The sequence below is a fragment of the Xenopus laevis genome, chromosome 2S, assembly GCF_017654675.1.
Source record: "Xenopus laevis strain J_2021 chromosome 2S, Xenopus_laevis_v10.1, whole genome shotgun sequence".
Classification (NCBI taxonomy): domain Eukaryota; kingdom Metazoa; phylum Chordata; class Amphibia; order Anura; family Pipidae; genus Xenopus; species Xenopus laevis.
In genome coordinates, this window is record NC_054374.1 from 68,535,650 (window position 1) to 68,554,346 (window position 18,697).

The 18,697-nt window shown below is 39.6% G+C and overlaps 1 pseudogene; it reads left to right on the forward strand.

Moving 5' to 3' along the window:
• The first annotated feature begins 394 nt into the window (after nucleotides 1-394).
• LOC121400778 lies at nucleotides 395-10,237 on the forward strand (annotated as a pseudogene).
• The last annotated feature ends 8,460 nt before the right edge of the window (nucleotides 10,238-18,697 follow it).

Sequence of the window (18,697 nt, forward strand, 5' to 3'; positions counted from 1 at the left end):
ATAACTAGGGGAGTGTCCACAGGGCAGTTTAGGGATCAACTAAAGAACTGCCTCGGTTACATTTTTTTTTGGTGTAACTGTACTTATTCGAATTTTTCTTCTCTCTTTTATTTTTATTTTCCTTTTTCTCTTTTATATTTTATGTTGGCACCTCACCTAGGCAAAACGATAAGGGAAGACCATGGGTTGACAAACTTGAAGAATAAGGAAATGAAGCCAAAATCTAGCAGACTCGCCCTAATATAAGGTTATGGGTGATAATTCAATGAATTTAATGACTCTCAACTTGAAAGGACTGAACTCTTATGTAAAATGAAATAACTTAAAACTAGAGCTGAAAAACAAAAAAATTGGAATTGCTTTTCTACAAGAGACACATTTCAAGGCCAACGCTATGCCTAGGTTAAACTTTAGAGGCTATAACACGATATACATGAGTAAACTCCAAGAGAAAAAAGTTAGAGTGACAGCAATAGTGATTTCAGATTCTGTACGCTGGTCTTATATTGACCATTTGCCAGATAAACTAGGGCGCTATATGGCAGTAAAGGGTACGATCTGCTAGCTCTACATATATATGCAGTCATTCTTAACTAAATACAAGGTGTTCTAAGAACTGTTGTAGTTTAAGAGCAAAACAGTTCTGTCCTGCTTATGGAATTGAAGAGTGTCCTTGATTTATCAGATGTTCATGTAATGCACTCATAATCCATATTCTGTATTAGTAGTCTTTAGGTCATTTTGTAAGAAGAATTATTATTATTATAAGGTTTATAAAGCCCCACTTTCTGGAAAGTTTACTTAATATTCTGCATCATGTCTTCTGGTGCACTAGTTGCTGTTGATATAACTGTGTAGAGATGTAGGGGCAGATTTATTAAGGTTCTAATTATGTACGCTACTCCTCCTACAGTTTTAGGGGTACAAGCGCCAAACTTTCCACACCTATTCGCCCTATAGAAAAGTACGTTGCTTGTGCTTTAGTAAGCGATCCCACCCACTGCGCCCGTGCGGCGGACCACTGAAGACGCCTTTTTTCGTATTGACTTTGACAGGGAAAATTTTCAAATCGCTGCCGCTCGTACAGTTTTGAAGCTACACTCCCCAAACTCGGACCACATATTGTTGGTGCCACCCGAATAAAAATATGTATTTTGGGGGGGCACCCCAAAGTGGGCGGAGCTACCAACAGCCAATGAAATTTTAGCAATTTTCTATACGCTACTCCTCCCAGAGTTTTAGGAGTACAATTATGAAACTTTGCACACTTGTTCGGCTTATACCCAAATAGGTTGCTTGTGCTCTGTTAAGCAATCCCACCCTCCGTGGCCCTGTGGCGGCCCCCCAAAGACCCCATTTTTTCCCATAGACTTTCATTGGAAAATTTGAAACTTTTGCCACTCGTACAGCATTAAAGTTACACTCACCAAACTTGGGTCACTTAGTCATGCGGTCAATCTGAAAAGTTCTGTCACATTTTGGGGACTCCAAAAAGTGGGCGGAGCAACAAACAGCCAATCAGATTTTCCCTATTGACTTCAATGAGAAAATGTAAAACACTGTCATTCCCACAGTGTTAAAGCCATAGACCCAAAACTTGGCACCATGGGTCACTGGAGTTAAAATTTTGAAAAGTGGGTGGAGACTACCACAGCCAATCAAATATTAGCCATTTGTTTAAATGGGAAAAGTTAAAACTGTCGCCGCTCTTAGATTGTTAATGGGAGGGTCCTCAAACTTGGCACAGTTGGTCACAGGGGGACTGGGATTCAAATTTTAAAAGTGGGTGTAGCCAAAAACAGCCAATCAGGTTTATGATATTGATTTTAATGGTACAATTTGATCTGCTTCAATTTTCACCGTTTTAAACCAGATTCTACCAACTTTGTGTACTCTCTATGCACCAGGGGCGACTGGCCCCAACACCTCTTGCGTTTCAAAGCCAACATCTTGTGGTTTCTTCAGAAACGACACCATCTAGTTGGAAATTAGAATTCAAGTTTTCGAGTTGGATTTTTGATCACAAACTCTCCAATTCGAGTTGGGAATAATTTTAAACTCAAATTCAAGCTTCATCATACTTGGACCCTGGGAACAATTCAAATTTGACTGTTCACCACCTAAAACCTGCCGAGTTCATGAAAAAGTCAACGGTGGAGGTCCAGTTATCCATTTGAAGATGTTAAAAGCCTTCCTGACAGTCAAGTTTTTTTCAGAGAAAAAACTCTTTTTGAGTTTAGCCGAATACAATTCGAGTTTTTAGGTCGGTAATATTAGTTTGAGTTTTAGATATTAAATTTTTTTCTTAAATAAGATACTATTCGAATTTTGAAGTTATTCGAATGAAAAAAAAACTAACATTCGACCTTTTGATAAATATGCCCTGTAGAGTAAGTTTTGTAAGACTGCAATAGCAGTTCTAAAGAGGCAGCAGATCCTGGCCAGAAATGACCAACACAGGGGACACCTATGGCAATCACTGCTGTTTCTTCTTGTTAGCAATGTATTTTTCTTTCAGATAACAGAACCTATCACTTTCAGGCTGAGGATGAAAACGAGGCCCTGGTGTAAGTGTTGGCTCCCATTTTACTTCAGAATAAAACAAACTCATGCAGGATATCTATTTGCACTGATGTATTCCCTATCTGTCTGTTTGGGTCTGTCTCTTACAATTTCCTAAAGTCATTGCCCAGTTCTGACTATCACATTCTGTCTGTAAGCCACTATCCTCTTCTTTCCCTCATTCCGTCACAGCTGGATCTCTGTGCTACAGAACAGTAAGGATGAATCCCGGAGTGTGGCATATGGTGGAGATGGTGGAACCATTGACAGTCCCCACCAAATAAACAAGCACATTATTAATGAGGTAAGGTCCTTACCTGGGAACCAAGTATGCTGTGACTGTGGAGCCCCAGGTGAGTTATCCTAATTTATGGTATCTTCTCTCCTATTCTTTATTTACATTCTTTTATTTGTTTCCTGCCTTTTGTGTATGTTTTTTGCCAATACCTAGTCAGGACAGCCAGGTACCTCTCTCACTGAACTTCCTGCTTCACTGCCTGAAAAATCATGTTACATCTTACTTCTCCATTTCTATATCATGATCTTAGTGAGTCAACTCTGCACTTTGCCATCCATGTGTCTGATCGGACATCCCTCCCAGTAGTGGATTTTATTATCCAGAATGGGTAAGTACCCATGTTCTTGGAACTTAATCCTCAAGAGTAATGTGTCTGTTCTGGAACACTTTTTCATAATGGTTTGTTTCTCAGAGGCGCTTTGGACAAAGTAATTACAGATGGGCATACTGCACTTCATTAAGGAGTTAAATATAACAAACTGGACTGTAATTGACTTCTCTTGAGAACAAAAGCATCTCTGACTGCAGGTCATTGCCACATCTTATCTCTGTCTCCATAATTGAGAAGAACATGTACTGTACCTCTGGCCTTAGAGGACTAACAGAAGAGTACAGAGAACATAACATAACATGGGCTCTGAATGATTTAAAATTTAGAATACAATGCTTAGTGATGTCATCAGTTATAAACAGTTTTGTGTCCCTTGTATCATATGATCCATTAAATCCTGTGTATTACAGGAAATAACGTACTCCCTACGTTAAAATATGAGGTTTTCACTTTGGAATTACATGACATTTGGACATTAATCTATAAACCAATAAAAACTAATAAACAGTACTATGCGCCACCGCAATTTTATCCATTTTCTGTCTAAATGCAATCATACATTGACAACAGTAATGTTCATTATCTCTAGTAATCAAACACTCTCACTTCATGTGCAGTGAATGGGGATGGATTAACCCCTTTGATGCTGGCTCAGAGTATGAAGCATACAGAGTGTGAAGAGCTGTAAAATGCAATGTAAAAGTCAATCTTTGCCCAAAAACTGTTCTTTTGTATAATACAAGAAAGGTACTGTCATTCAAAGCAGCTTTTTTAATATGCATTAATTAAAATTCTCAGGCTCATGAGTGCAGAGAATATAAACAGCCAACAACAATTACAAAGTGAGCATGAAAATAAAGAAAAATATTATTATTGAGCACATTCTCAAGGTTGTACATCAAAATATCCAACTTGTAACCGCATATGGAGTAATAAAGTAAGCACCCAGCCAACACGTGTGCTCTCCCTCTTACTCCCAGCAACCCAGTTCAGATGGCTAAACCTATGCCGCCCTAGGCGTTTTGCCGTGTAATCGGCTTCATCCCTTATGCCCTCAATGAAGCCGATTACACTGCGAAACGCGGAAGGAGACATAGTTGGATGGTGGTGAGACCAGCTCCTACCCGTTCCCAACATAGACAGGCAGGATTCACTGAATGGGATGGAATGGAAGGGAGGGGGCTCTCAAAACTTATATTGGCCATACTTGCCAGTGGCTTAAGTGTGTGCATATAAATTGTTTTTATCTAGTAGTGTTAATAAAGGTTATATTTTAATCCAGTAATGTCAGGGTTGGAGCACTTAATAGATTTAGCCATCTGAACTGGGTTGCTGGGGGGTACTTTATTACTCCATATGTGGTTCTAAGTTGAATATAAACAGCCAGTCAGATACTGTTTCAGTTGCATTACTTTCAAACCCTTTCAAAAATCTCTATTGGAATGTTGCTTAGAAATACATTTTCTGTCATTATGCAAAAAAATTTATGAACATTGGGTAAAAATTCACTTCAAGCTCCTTCCTACATTTATGAAACAGTGGAAAGATTCTCAAGTTAGAAGGGCGCACAGTCAAGTTATTATTTGCTTTATCATGCGCAGAGTGATGCAGTGCGAGTTACAAGTTGTTTTGTAAGTAAGCTTTGTTGAACACACAAGATACTTTGTTCTTACTGGAGAGCTTCCTCGGAGCTTGATAAAATTTGGCCTTTTCCCTCTGTTGGCTATGAAATCTAAAAACATTTCTTATTGGCTGCAGCTTGAAAAAGCAGCATCAGGATGTTTTATGTGATGTGGATTCGATTGGTTCCATCAAGATGAGGAAGAAAGCAACAGCAAAGATGACGAAGGAGAAAAGGTATATAACAACTGCGATAAATGCATGTAAAATCAGGAAGCTTGTCAAATGTGTGCACATTATTGATATTGTACAACTGGCACCAAGACCTTGGAAATCACCTGATTGCTGGCACAGTCTCTGTTTACCATTGACATTGTTAAATGCAGAATAAAATAAGTTCTGGTTAGCTGAAGTTTAACATTAAACAAATACTGGAGCTGCCACCTCAGGTAAATATTTAACAGCAATAAAATTCCTGTTTGTACAAGTAGGAATGGAAATTCTGTAATGTCATCCTGTGCTCATGTCACCCAAAATGCATTGTTTTGATGTTGCATTCAGTAAAAGCCAGAAAGCATTAGGGTCTGGCCACACACGCAGATTCAGGGAGATTAGTCGCCCCAGCAACAAATCTCCTCTTCTTCAGAGTGACAATCTCCCTGAACTGCCTTCCCCCTGCCCTTCGGCTAAAATGAAAATCGTCTGGGGGAAGGTACACGTGGAGATTTGTTTTCCGAAGTCGCCCGAAGTTGCCTCACGAGGAAACTTCGGGCGATAGACTTACAGCTGTACATTCTTAGACCCCCCACACACCTAATCACTGGACAGAGTGTAGGTGGTGGATGTATAACACATAATCAAATCTTGTATTTAATATTCTTGTATTTAAGGGCCAAATGAAATGTTTTGCCAAACCCAATCATAAAATAACTAATTTGGGTTGAAAAATTTTCAGTTATGGCAAACAAAAATATGAAAACAGTTTTAAAATTTGAATTTTGAATTTAACATTGTTTCATGAATATTAATTCTGCCCATGTTTTGACTTTTTCTCCAACATTCTTATATCTTCATTCTACCAAATTCAGTCATATCTGCTCTATGGCATTTCTGCTATCCATGTTTGTGTAGTCCTACCTGTCTTCTTTCCTCATATCCCGTCTCCTGGCAACCTCTAATTATCTGCTCTGCAGCCCATATCCCATCATCATCCTCCTACTCATATATCCTCTGTAGCCCACACACCATCATCATATCACTTCTCCAGATATAACCATACTCATATATCCTATGTAGCCCACATCCCATTGTCATGCATATTGTACACCCAAACTTTATTTCTCCTCTGTGGCCTACATCCCAATATCATATCACTTCTCTTACCTGCACTGCATCTTATATCTCTTCTCCTCATAAAACCCATCCTACAACATACAGTATCCACCGAATACCCTCATATAATTCTCTCTAAGGCCACCTTCACTGTCTTCATAATTGCTCCTAATTTTAGCCATTGTTCTCATATCTACTTTTTCATCCACTCACTTGTAGGCGGGACCTACTGTTATAGTTGCCACACTAAAGAACCAGGGGGTGGGGAGTTGCAATCAAACAGAAGCTTGTTCTATTAATTCTCCTTACGCTTCACACGCTCACAGGCAGGCACTTTTCCACTTTTCCAACAGGGCATAGAATTCACATTCCAACAGTCAGGTCAGATACACACAGGCAGGTCACAGCACTTCCCCCTTTCCTTCAGGGCTTAGCCCAAACATCAGCCTTGCCTGGTGCTTCCAGTGGGACTCTGACACCTTTCACCAATCTCCTTCCTGTGTCCTAACTATCCACTCCAACCCTGACTGGCTGGGGTCACTATACCAATTACTTTTTAATGGGGCTATAGCTGCTCATTCTAACTCTCCTATCTGATCTCACACTTCTATAGTGAGCTATTACACAAACTAGGCCCCTTCACTAGCTAATTTTCCTACTTCTCTCAGTTGGGTGTCGTTTATTCCCGTGACACATTACTAATATCTCTTCCGTTATCCCACCATAAAATTAACATTGCCCCAAATTTAAACTGACAACCCTTTTTTACCCCTTTGCGCACTTAAGCACACAAACCAGCACATATGGTCTATCCAGCCTGCTATTGTCATATTTACTCCAGCCTGCCAGTACCCTGATATCTCCTCTCCAACAACTCAGTTCTCCGTAGCTTTCCTTTAGTCTGCCACTCACATATCTACTATTCAGCCCAACTGCATTCCATTCTCATACCTGCCACTCTCCAGCTCACTTGCCTTCCAAAAACAGACAAGCTGAACACCCTTGACCTTGTTCTGTATACATGAAAAAATAGCTTTTTTTTTTACTTATAGACATATAGGATAAAAATAATGAGATGCAAAATGCTTTACTCTTGCTTTTGGCTTAGGGACTGGCTTTGGGTGCTGTAATGAAATCTTGACCCCAATGTTTTCTGCTTTTTTAGTATAGCACACTATAAAATGTAGTATAAAGACATTTGAAAAATGTCTGTGTATCCATAAAAAAATGTTGCATGAGTAGGTAATTAGTCACCTGTGGTTATTAACAATAGTGGAAATACTAGCAGTGTTCTTGCTTGTTTGTAACCCAATATCTTTGTATGCTGCTTTTTGTGGGGCATTGCCTCATATATCTCCAACACACTCCCCCAGTGAGCCACACCTTAATTAATGATGAGATGTGAAGTAAATGGGATACAATATGATACGCTGGTCTAAAAACTTCTCTTCTTTTTTTCTGTCACAGAACATCTCAACTCCTATCAAGCTCCCTCCTCTGTACAGTTCCATGGGTTTGGATATCGACAACAAGACTCATGAAACTATAATTTTTCCTCAAAGAGAACCACTTCCCCACAGATCCCAGAGTCCCAAACTCATCCCTGTAGTGAGTGTAGTCACCAAATAGGTTGCATTATCGTCTGCTCAACTTACTTATTAAAGGAACAATAACACCAAAAAATGTAAGTGTTTTAAAGTAATGAAAATATAATGTAGTGTTGCCCTGCACTGGTAAAACTGATCTGTTTGCTTCAGAAACACTACTATAGTTCATATAAACAAGTTGCTGTGGAGCAATGGCGGAAATTGAAAAACGGCTAAATGGCACAGGTTAACGAATGGATAACAGATAACACCATTAGACAGACAACGCTTATCTGCTATCTGCTGTGTAACTTGAGCTTTTTCTCCTTTGAATGGCTGCCCCCATTGCTACAGAGCAGCTTATTTATATAAACAATAATAGTGTTTCTGAAGCAAACACAACAGTTTTACCAGTGCAGGGCAACACTGCATTATATTTTCATTACTTTAAAACACTTTTATTTTTTTGACGTTACTGTTCCTTTAAGTACTAATGTTTTCAGTCTATTTTCTAGGGATAGTTTTGACTTACACTACCCTCATAATACTGCAACCACATTCAGTTGCGCACCAACCACATCCAAGCTCCAGCAAGCTCAGTATATAAAATCAGGAGATCATTAGCATTGACATCTATGTTTTATTATCACTTGATGGTGCTTTATTGATGGTTATGGTAACATAATGAGGCTTACAACTAGGGATGCACCATATCCACTTTTTGGGATTCGGCCGAATACCGAACCGAATCCAAATTTGCATATGCAAATTAGGGGTGGGAAGAGGAAAACATTTTTACTTCCTTGTTTTGTGACAAAACAAGGAATTCCCCCGCCCTCATATTTGATTCGGCCGAATCCAAAGCCTGCTGAAAAAGGCCGAATCCTGGCAGAATCACAAACCGAATCCTGGATTCGGTGCATCCCTACTTACAACCATGCTGATAACCATCATTTATTTATCTAGTGCTATCAAATTACACAATGCTTTACATTAATTTTAAATAACAGAGGTCTTAAAAGAATTTAATGAAAACGTTTTTACACTATAAAAATGTTCACCCTGCTCATAAGAGTGTTACTGAACATTCCAAATGGTGGAACAAAATGTCTTTTTGATATCCAACTACATCCACTAGAGAGAACACTTTTTGGTGTCTTAACCAGTAGCTGAAGTATTGATATAGAAGTAACATTATTAAGGGGCTCCTACCCATATTTCTGACCCTAAAATTGAGGCTTGTGCTGTGTATAATAAGTGAGAGCATTATAATGTAATACTTGTTTAAAGGAACATACAAGTGAGATAGATAACAGCCTCTTCTTTTGAACAGATGCGATAGATGAATTTTCCAAAACCAAGGTCTATGCTTTGTGCAACCTAACTAGAAGAACACCCTGACATTATGTTCATCATTTAATGCAGCTTTTACTCAGACCTTTTCCTTTATTCTCATCTTATTTAGAGTGTCCAGAATTTACACTCCAATCCTCTCTTGCCCAAAATCGTCTCTCAGTACTGTAAGCCAGCCCACTACAAATGAGGAATGGGAGGGTTTCCAAGAAGCTGGGTTGCAACGTCGATCATCTGAACCTTCACGGTACTCCATGGACGATTCTACTTCCCCTCTGAAATCCAGGTATGGTTTCCATCTTTAAAACATGTGTCAAGAAAAGAGATGCCTTATGATATTGCATATGTTTAACTTGTTCCTACAGGAGAGATGGAGTAAAGTCATACAGGAAAGTTAAAGGAGCATGTACTGCCCTACCCCACTCAGATTTTCTACCATATGGTAGAGGTCTTCTACTTGGCACTTCCTCATTCTGTCATCCGGACTCTGAGAATCTCACAGGTATGATACAGAGAGTGGTGTACAAGTTGAGGCTGAACATACATAGAAAAGAACAAGGTGAATTGTATTGTGAAAGGGATAATAAGCATGAAATAAAAATGATCACCATTGTAAAGGAAAGAGAATCCTTTAAAGAGAAGGAAGACATTATTAACATAGCAGAAAAAAAACAATTAGCCACTGTAATTGGATGTTGTTTTGATCTAATTATACATCCTTCTAATCCAGGGGTGTCCAAACTGCAGCCTGAGGGCCACATGCGGCACAGGATGCATATGAATGTGGCCCAGCTTGAAACGCTTGGTTCCCGAGGAAATAGGAGGAGGGGGGACTTGGCCCATTGCCCAGTTAGTAATAATAATATAATAATACGTCTATTTAATATCCAGGTGTCCCATATTCCAGTGTATAGCTCCATCTAGTTATCCAACTGGCATTGTAGTTCTTTTCTGTGTATTTCCTTTACTTTTACAAATCAAACGTGTTTGTGTATTTCATGTGTGGCCCCAGACAATTTTTGGTTTTCCAATGTGGCCCGGCAAGCCAAAAGTTTGGACACCCCTGTTCTAATCAAAACACATGTCTTATTTACAGGTGGCATAAATAAGAAAAGATGTTCCCAAGATGAAAATCAATAGCAATCGCCAAATTGATACTCGCCACCCAAAGGATCCCTGCCATGTCAATGGAAAAATGCGTCGGGCAGTCAGTATCTGTTCACTCTAAATTTTGAGTGTAGAGTGTAGAGATGACCAAATTGTGACCTTCTACAGATATATATATATATATATATATATATGTATATAAAAATATATTCTTTTTGCAACTTATCATTCATGTATGTTTATGTCCATATACTGATGCATTATCGCAGGCCATTCGCAGGCGAGTGGTTTGACATTTATCATTTTTAAACGCATGACCATAAGAAATCATAGGCTACATTAAGGTTAGGGTTATTTGTTGTACCTAAAACAAGGAAAGGTGGGAAAACAGCATTGACACAGGAAATGTAATACCCCAAATAGGCAATGCTTTCTGTGTCAAAAGAAAAATACTATGGATATAAAAAATAAAGGTTTACAAGGAATAATTGGGTATTTTACCTTCCTCAGGATCCACTACAATTTTGAACTTCATGGACATTTCAACCACAGTAGCTATGAAACTATTACTATTCAATGACCAGGTATTAAATTTAAGAAATTGAGGTCATTAAAGAATCTTGCTGTATTAAATTCCTTGTTGCTATATAAAATGTGAACCTCCTTTTGTATGAAGTGCTGCCTGCGTCCAGCAATAGTGAAGGGTCCTTTGCATCTTGCAGTTCTGTATATTGACGCATGACTGCCACTAAAGTGCTGCTACTGCAAACTAGAACTTGTCAGAAGTGGGCAGAGGCAAAAAAAGCATGATTTAAAGGAGCATCTGCAGGCTACCCACTTACTTGTGAGGAATCTGCAGGTACTTTACCTGCTGCAGGACATAGGTCTTTATGTATGGTACATGCTACATCCAGTAATGATTCAGGGATATGTGCCCCTTAGCATAAGAAAATATTTAATAACTGCTTAATACATTGCAGAAAGGAAGGATAGTCAAAGTAAGGTGAGTTAATCAAATGCATCCAATACAATGAATCCATTTAAAACATGGACTTTTTTTTACTATGGATTGGTTATGTCAACTGTATCAGAACTTTTCTCATTATTAGCTAAACTTTGTTATTATCCACAACAAAACTAGACAGAATAGATTTCTCTAACTATAGTTTTATACTTCATTCCATTGTATGTGTTGCTGTGTAAGGGCCTGTAGGCACAGTAAGGGCCTGTAGGCACAGTTGGAGTGCGGACCAAGGACCAGTTCAAGCAAACAAAGTTCAAGGTACAAGAGGGTTCGGCAATAGAATGTTCAGAGTTCAGGCAAGGGGTCAATCCAGGCAGAATAGGGTCAAAATGGTTAATCAGGCAAAGGTCGGTACACAGGAATCAATATAACAATATTAGAGTCACACCCAGGAATGCACAAAGTGAAACCTATACTTGGGCAAAGTTGCAGTGTTCAAGCTCCTTTAAATAGGCCTGTTTTGGCCGCCAAAAGCTGGATGTGATGATGTCATGATGTTGAAGCTGGCGTTCCGACACCAATGCCCGTTCTGACGCCGGCGTCCATTCCAACGTTGGCGACCAATCGGCGGGCGAGAAGACGCTGGCGTCAAAGCACTGCGACCAGCAGGATCCACGTGGAGGAACAGGGCGCCGCCATCTTGGAACGAAGCATGGTGGTATCGGTTTCCTTTACAGTAGCCCCTTCCTTATGGGGGGGCCTCAGGACCACCACGACTAGGGCTGGATGGAAACTGCTTGTGAAACTTTCGGATGAGAAGAGGAGCATGGATGTCAGAACTTCTCACCCAGGAGCACTCCTCAGGTCCAAACCCCTTCCACTCGACCAGGTACTGCAAGACACCTCTGTAGACACTGGAATCCTGAATTCTCTTAACTTCAAACTCCTGGTGACCATCAACAAGAACAGGAGTGGGAGTGGTAGTAAAAGAATATGTTGCCGGCTTGAGAAGGGACACATGGAATACATTAGGAATCCACATCTCCGGAGGAAGCTGCAGACGAACCACCACAGGATTTATAATTTCAATAATTGGAAAAGGGCTAATGAACTTGGGACCAAGTTTGGGATTAGGCACTCTGAGATGAATATTTCTTGTAGATAACCAGACTTTATCGCCATGATTATATTGAGGGGAAGAAACTCTTCTCCTGTCGGCAAATGTCTTTTTCAAAAAGAGAACTCTTTTCCAAGTTGGCATTTGTGGCTTGCCAGATAACGGACATGTGGGTGGCTTGGTCATTGGCAGCTGGGACATTCGTGAGAAGGAGATCTTGAGGGAACGCCAGAGGATTCAGACCGTAGACACAAAAGAAGGTGGATCTCTCAGAAGAAGCGTGCAGTGCATTGTGGGCAAACTCAGCCCAAGGGAGGAGGTCTGCCCAGTCATCCTGACACAAAGACACATGGCAATGAAGAAATTGCTCTATTGCTTGATTAACTCTCTCTGCAGCTCCATTGGACTGAGGATGGTAAGGATCTCCAAAATTTAGAAACGAACTGAGAATCTCTGTTGGATACAATTTCAGCCGGAAATCCATGAAGGCAGAAGATGTGTTGAATGAACAGTCTTGAAAGTTCCTGGGCAGCAGGCAACTTGCGAAGGGAAATGAAATGGGCCATCTTGCTGAACCTGTCGATCACCACCCAGATGACAGTGTGCCCAAGGGAGACAAATGAGTCTATGGTCGAGAGGGAATGGGTAACGGTAAGAGTAACCGCTTGGGAGGGGAATGACTGGACTTGGAGGTTGCACAAGTAGAACAAGAAGAAACAAAGTCTTTAACATCCTTATGAAGAGAAGGCCACTAAAGAAGGTGAGATAAAAGTTCAGTTGTCTTTCTTATTCCAGGATGGCCAGCTTGCTTAGAATTATGGGACTGAGAAAGGATGGTGTGACGAAGTTCAGGAGGGACAAAGGCTACTCCCAAGGGAGTATCCAAAGGAGTAGAAATTGTGCTTTTAACAACTGAGAAGCCATGGAGGGAAACAAAGCAGCTACAATCTTAGCGGGAGGCACAATGGGTTCAGGATCCTCGGAACAAGGGACTTCAGGAACTAAAAAAGTGCATCCGCTTTCTTATTTCTAGAACCAGGGTGGAATGTGATGACAAAGTTGAAGCGTGAGAAGAAGAGTGCACATCTGGCTTGCTCGGGATTAAGACATTTTAGTGTTTGGATGTATTCAAGGTTCTTGTGGTCAGTGAAGATAGATACCGGCACCGAGGACCCTTCCAACAGATGTCTCCACTCTTCTAGAGCCAATTTAACAACTCACGATTTCCCACGTCATAGTTCTGCTCCGGAGACGAGAATTTTTTAGAAAAGAAAGCGCATGGATGCAATTTCCCATCACACGGTAATCTTTGAGACAAGACAGCACCAGCCCCAACATCAGAAGCGTCAACCTCAATGCAGAAAGACAAAAGAGGATCAGAAATCAGAGCAGATGAGAAGGATTCTTTAAGTGTCTTGAAAGCTTCCAAAGCTTGTGGAGGCCAGCATTGAGGTTTTCCCCCTTTTCGGATAAGGGACAGGATAGGAGAAATTTTAGACGAGAAACCTTTAATGAACTGTCTGTAATAATTGGCAAAGCCAATAAACCTCTGTATAGCTTTGGTGCTGGTGGGAAGAGGCCAGTCTTGAATTGCCAAAACTTTTGCTGGATCCATCTTGAAGCCTTGCTGGGAAATAATGTAACCTAGGAAGGGAATAGAAGAAACTTCAAAAGTGCATTTTTTAAGTTTGCTGAATAGATTATTCCTCCTCAACCGGGAGAGGACCTCTCGAACTGTTCTTCTAAGTTTTTAGAGAAAATTAGAATATCATCCAAGTAAACGACTACACTTTGGCCTAACAAGTCCCGGCTAATGTGTCACTGAAAAACAAACACTTAAAGGGTTAAACACTTTAGGCTAATGGCATATGAGTTTTCTTCCCACTGGCACCTGCCAGTGCACACACAGAGAAGATTTTGGCACGAAGCGCGACAGTATGCATTTAAATGCCTAAATCTGGTCTATGTGTGCATCCCATGCCTGTTAGTGCGCATGATGTTATGATAACAGATCAACTTTTTGTCTGCTAGCATATATATGACCCAAGTGTCATTAGCTTTAGGCTTAATAATTATTTACTTTTTTTATATTCCTGGATCTACAGCTGGCTATTTGCAGCACTTGTTAATATATCTGTAACAATGCTATGAGTAAAGGTGCAATGGACCAAATGCTTATCCTTAAAGGGATACTGTCATGGGAAAAAAAAATTTTTTCAAAACTAATCAGTTAATAGTGCTGCTCCAGCAGAATTCTGCACTGTAATCCATTTCTCAAAAGAGCAAACTGATTTTTTTATATTCAATTTCGAAATCTGACATGGGGCTAGACATATTTTCAATTTCCCAGCTGCCCCCAGTCATGTGACTTGTGCTTTGATAAACTTCAATCACTCTTTACTGCTGCACTACAGGTTGGAGTGATATCACCCCCTCCCTTTTCCCCCTCAGCAGCCAAACAAAAGAACAATGGGAAGGTAACCAGATAACAGCTCCCTAACACAAGATAACAGCTGCCTGGTAGATCTAAGAACAACACTCAATAGTAAAAACCCATGTCCCACTGAGACTCTTTCAGTTACATTGAGAAGGAAAAACAGCAGCCTGCCAGAAAGCATTTCTCTCCTAAAGTGCAGGCACATGACTGGGGGCGGCTGGGAAATTGACAAAATGTCTAGCCCCATGTCAGATTTCAAAATTGAATATAATATGTTTGCTCTTTTGAGAAATGGATTTCAGTGCAGAATTCTGCTGGAGCAGCACTATTAACTGATTGATTGATTTTGAATTTTTTTTTTCCCATGACAGTATCTCTTTAAGGAAGTCCACACCTCTGTATGGAAAATTCATAAAGCAAGTGTATATTTTACTCTGGTGCAGTAATCAATAGTAACCATCAGTTTTTTTTCCCTTACTCTTATTGCAGCTGACTTAAATGCTGTCGGCTGTTACTTCAGAATAAAATTTGTATGTGCTGAAATCTTTTTCTTAGTTTTCTAGCAAGCCAGATTGTAGAAAAGCGTCATTGTATGCCATCAAATAATACTCTTTACACTGGGAAAAATGAATGTAGCTAGAGGAGAGATACATTGCTTGATAAGTAAATTTCTTGTCACTGCTTCTTATAAAATGATGTGGGAATTCCATACATTTCCGCATTTTTAAGAATGTCACGTCTTAAAGAGCTTTAGAAATGTGTTCACAAAGCACAGGGGTGGCACCATCTGTAACAACCAATTGACAGAAACACAGGAAATAATAGAGCCTGCTAGATTACCAAGGAAACAGACAGACAAAAAGTAGCAGGATACAACAGTATGAATAAATCTGCCATTAAATATAGACAACTTTTCTAGACCAAATCCTGAAGAAATAAAAAACTTGTTTGGTGTAAAGAAGCATGTTGCATCTAAGTATTTGATATTCACATTTATTGTACACGTTATATTATAAATATATATTATATTAGATATCATCCAAACACCATGACAGTATTTAGAATGCTATCAATGGAATGGTAGGGCAAAGACAGTATAGCAGTGAAGGAGAAAAAAATGCAGTCCACATAGCATCAAGGATATATTCTTGTTCTGTGATTCCAGCTACCTGTGAGGTATGGACACAGACCATGTAGCAGCAAAGTGTTCAAGAAAAGTTTTAAGGCTATAACATTCAATTCTTGCACTTTTAAGAGTGTGCTTTTCTGCCACAGAGATTGCCTTTAAAGGCCCTTTGAACACAATTGATGACCTAAATTACAAGTGCAATCACACTACAATCGACGCAGTGAGGTGCAGGAATTGACTCACTGAACAGAATAAATATAGATGGACAATTTCAAATTATTATTGCTCCTGTATACTTTACACAGGGGTGCTGCTGCCATGAGATGAGCTGAGAATTCAAGTGGGTTACCAGGGGGCAATTTTTTTAAACCATAATTTTTGCTTTTGGAGTGCCATCTGTGCAATCTTAAACTGCAAATATTACAGAAAATGCTAAATATAGAAAATGAATGTAAACTGCAAAAGTGCACAGAATAGCATCCTGAGTACATTTACATCAATTCTTTTTTAGGTTTAGATTTACTGTGACATAATTTATATGAAAGAGCAATGATGCAGTATTTGAGCCAGTCAGATCTGGAGTCTGTCTTGTATTTGGAAAGACAAGCAACAGCTGTACTTCTGAGGAGCGAAGCTTACATGTTCTGCATAAAATCTAAACTGATAGGTCACACAGTGACAGGAGGAACTTGGTGACACGTGTGCAGGTTCATTTTGGGCAGACGCTGCAAAAAAGAAGATTCGGATATACTTCTTATTACTAAAGACCTTGATACAGTCTTATACATTGTTAATTAAAGATGAAAAGATATCCCCTTATTTAATTCTATTGTTTTTATTTAATTAAGCTAATTGATTTCTAATGTGTTAGGATTAACTACAAATTTTAAATGTTAATTTGAACAAAGTATGGCAAAAATTCAAAACAAAACCTTTCAAAAAAGTGCTTAAATATTACAACCCTTAGGTTTGTAAACTGCTAGTGCAGAAATAGGTTTAATAAATTAATCTTATAGACATAAAGGGACTGAGTGCTCCTATCTGCAGAAAACTGCAACGGCCCAGGGTTATACAGGTGAGCAACACGAAGTGATTCTTTTGGGCTTCTTCTTTCTTCAAATTGGAAGAGAAGGAAAGAGGAAGATGGAAGAGGATCGATTTGTGGTGCTCTTCTGTATAACCCCGGGCCGGTGCAGTTTTCTGCTGATAAGTCAATACAATCACTTGGGGGTGCCTAACATTTGGCACTACAAAGTGTACGAAGCCTTTCCTTCTCCTTTAATAGGTATAGGATTAAAAGTCTAACTTTGCCCTCTGCTCCTCAGTCACCATAGTTGCTAGTATGGCTAATTCAATTATTGTATCCTTAACAATATTAGGCCTCTTCTTTACATAAAGGGGAACTTAATATAACTTCATCATACTGAAATAAGAAACTTTTTAAATACAATCAATTAAATATTCTACATCGTTTGTGAAATAATCAAGTTTATGTTCACTATCCCTCAAGCGGCATCTGTTTCTATTCATTCTGTCTTCTTGCAGCAGGTGGGTGTCAGATTTTCATTTACAGTTAGAGCCAATATACAATATATTATAGGAGGGCTTCCTTTCCTAGCAGATGTATTAGAGCTTATTCAAATAACTGATTCCAGTACAAACAAAATCTAACAAAATAACTGCCTTTTGCACAAATTCTGCATGTAGAGAGACATGGTGTCTGGTGATTTTAATAGAGTGGGCTCTTATACTTCTTCTAGGCACAAGGAGCCCCCTATAACATATATTGGATCTATCTGTAAATGATTATCTGACACCAGGCACGTTTCAGGGGCTGCTGCCGCCAGAGGCAGCAGCCCCAATGCCGCCCCTCCTCCTGCTCCGCTCTTTTAACTACCAGCGTCGGAGCGGGTGGAGGAGGCTTTTTGCCGCCCCTGGTAACTGGCCGCTCCGTGCCGCCTGAGGCAAGATTCTCACCTTGCCTCATGGCCGGAGCGGCCCTGTCTGACACCCAACTCCTGAATGAAGAGGGAATGAAAAGAAACAGATGCTGAGAGAGGAATAGTGAATTATTTCAGAAACAGTGCAGAATATTTAATTGGTTGTATTTAGAAAGTTTCTTATTTCAGTATGCAGCTTATATTAAATTTTCATTTTTACTATAGCTCCCCTTTAATTTACTGTTTGCCACAAGGTTGATCGCAAATGTTAATTTGGTATGGTAAAAATATTTTTCACTAATACAAAGTTGAACTTGTTTTTGCACCTTACATCGATAGAAACTTGATGCATTTATTGTTTATGGGAGCATTAGTTGCTAAACTGTGCACATAATTGCACCTATAAAAATATGCTTGCATCCAGGCCCAGACTGGCAGTCTGTGGATTCTGCCAAATGCCAGAGTGGCTGCTCTAAGATGTAACGGACTATACATCTATATCGAGCCTGGAGAGGACTGTTTAGACCTCTGTGTATCTGATATGCCAGGGCCTATTTTGAATCCCAATCTGGAACTGCTTTCATCTATGTATATTTCCACCCGGCACCAATGTGCCAGTTGCAATCTATATTGCAAATAAAGTACAAATGAGCCCTGTACCTGCCATGGCCATTAACATCATATTCATTTAAAGGATGTGTAAGTGAAGCCCCAGGTCTTGTCCCTTGAGTTGCAACAAATATGTTGTAATGCATTAAAAACATTGCAGAGCAGGTAGAAAATGTTTTTGAAATTTTGCACTTGGTTCACATTATTAAATGTGCCCCTATTAAAATCCTCAATAGAAAATCACTAAACTGAGGACTAGAGGACTGAAGAGTGGCTGGAACTACAAGCTGTTTCTTAGCAGCTGTTACGGAG